This window comes from Calliopsis andreniformis, unplaced genomic scaffold (assembly GCF_051401765.1).
Source record: "Calliopsis andreniformis isolate RMS-2024a unplaced genomic scaffold, iyCalAndr_principal scaffold0018, whole genome shotgun sequence".
Classification (NCBI taxonomy): domain Eukaryota; kingdom Metazoa; phylum Arthropoda; class Insecta; order Hymenoptera; family Andrenidae; genus Calliopsis; species Calliopsis andreniformis.
In genome coordinates, this window is record NW_027480430.1 from 831241 (window position 1) to 834025 (window position 2785).

Sequence of the window (2785 nt, forward strand, 5' to 3'; positions counted from 1 at the left end):
AATCTGTTGGAGCAACGCCCTAGTGTGAAGCCTAGGTTCCGCGGAAAGTAGAAATGACAATAACTTTCACACTGGGTGCAATTATTCGTTTTATACGATGGAAATGCTGTTGCATCTTTATTGTATTTAATGCTTCTGTCGTTGACGTCTAAGGCCGTAGCTATTAGATGTAGTGGAGCAACGCACTAGAGTGACCCCTAGGTTGCCCGGAACGTGGAATGACCATTACTTTCGCAATGTTTGCAATTATTCATTTTATACGATGGAAAAACTGTTGTACTTATATTGTACTTTATGCTTCTGGCGTTGACTTCTAAGGCCCTAACTATTCGATCTGGTGGAGCAACGCCCTAGAGTGAAGCCTAGGTTGCCCGGAACGTAGAAATGGCCATCACCTTCAAACTGGTTGCAATTAATCCTTTTATACGATGGAAAAACTGTTGTATTTTTATTGCATTTTATGCTTCGGGCATTAACTTCTAAGGCCCTAACTACTCAATCTGTAAGAGCAACGCCCTAGGGTGTAGCCTAGGTTGCCCGTAAAGTAGAAATGACCCTAGCTTTCATACTGGTTGCAATTATTCGTTTTGTATGATGGAAAAGCTGTTGTATTTATATTGTATTTTATGCTTCTGGCGTTCACTTCTTAGGCCCTAACTATTCGATCTGGTCGAATAACGCCCTATGGTGAAGCCTAGGTTGACCGGAACGTAGAAATGACCATAACTTTCACACCGGTAGCAATTATTCGTTTTCCACGGTGGAAAAACTGTTCTATTTATTTTGTATTTTATGCACCGGGCGTTGACGTCTTAGGCCCTAACAATTCGATCTGGTGTAACAACGCCCAAGAGTGAAGCCTAGGTTGCCCGGAACGTAGAAATGACCATAACTTTCATACTGGTTGCAATTATTCGTTTTATATGATGGAAGAACTGTTGTAATTATATTGTATTTTATGCTGCTGGCGTTCACTTCTTAGGCCCTAACTATTCGACCTGGTGGAACAACGACCTGGGGTGAAGCCTTGGTTGCCTGGAACGTAGAAATGACCATAACTATCACACTGGTTGCAATTATTCGCTTTATACGATGGAAAAGCTGTTTTATTTATATCGTATTTTATGCTTCTGGCGTTCACTTCTTAGGCCGTAACTATTCGATCTGGTGGAGCAACGCCCTGGAGTGAAGCCTAGGTTGCGCGGAACGTAGAAATGACCATCACTTTCAAACTGGTTTAAATTAATCCTTTTATACGATGGAAAAACTGTTGCATATTTATTGGATTTTATGCTTCGGGCGTTGCCTTCTAAGGCCCTAACTATTCAGTCTGTTGGAGCAACGCCCTAGGGTGAAGCCTAGGTTGCCCGGAACTTAGAAATGACCATAAGTTTCATACTGGTTGCAATTATTCGTTTTATGCAATGGAAAAACTGTTGTATTTATATTGCATTTTATGCTTCTGGCGATGACTTCTAAGGACCTAGCTATTCGACCTAGTGGAGCAACGCCCTAGAGTGAAGCCTAGGTTGCCCGGAAAGGAGAAATGACCATCACTTTCAAACTGGTTGCAATTAATCCTGTTATACGATGGAAAAACTGTTGTATTTTTATTGCATTTTACGCTTCTGGCGTTCACTTCTTAGGCCCTAACTATTCTATCTGGTGGATCAACGCCCTAGAGTGAAGCCTAGGTTGCTCGGAATGTAGAAATGACCATAACATTCACACTGGTTGAAATTATTCGTTTTATACGATGGAAAAACTGTTATGTTTATATTGTATTTTATGCTCCTGGCGTTGATTTCTTAGGCCCTAACTATTCAATCTGGTGGAACAACGCCCTAGAGTGAGGCCTAGGTTGCCCGGAACGTAGAAATGACCATCACTTCCATACTGGGAGCAATTATTCGTTTTATACGATGGAAAAACTGTTGTGTTTATATTGTATTTTATGCTTCTGGCGTTGACTACTAAGATCCTAACTATTCAATCTGTTGGAGCAACGCCCTAGTGTGAAGCCTAGGTTCCGCGGAAAGTAGAAATGACAATAACTTTCACACTGGGTGCAATTATTCGTTTTATACGATGGAAAAGCTGTTGCACCTTTATTGTATTTTATGCTTCTGGCGTTGACTACTAAGGCCCTAACTATTCGATCTGTTGGAGCAACGCCCTAGGGTGAAGCCTAGGTTGCCCGGAACGTAGAAATGACCATAACTTTCACACTGGTTGCAAATATTCATTTTATACGATGGAAAAACTGTTGTACTTATATTGTATTTTATGCTTCTGGCGTTGACTGCTAAGGCCCTAGCTATTCGATCTGGTGGAGCAACGCCCTAGAGTGAAGCCTAGGTTGCTCGGAATGTAGAAATGACCTTAACATTCACACTGGTTGAAATTATTCGTTTTATACGGTGGAAAAACTGTTATATTTACATTGTCTTTTATGCTTCTGGCCTTGATTTCTTAGGCCCTAACTATTCAATCTGGTGGAACAACGCCCGGGGGTGAGGCCTAGGTTACCCGGAACTTAGAAATGACCATCACTTCCATACTGGCAGCAATTATTCGTTTTATACGATGGAAAAACTGTTGTGTTTATATTGTATTTTATGCTTCTGGCGTTGACTTCTGTGGCCGTAGCTATTCGATGTGGTGGAAGAACGCCATAGAGTGAAGCCTGGGTTGCCCGGAACGTAGAAATGACCATAACATTCATACTGGTTGCAATTATTCGTTTTATATGGTGGAAGAACTGTTGTATTTGTATTGTATTTTA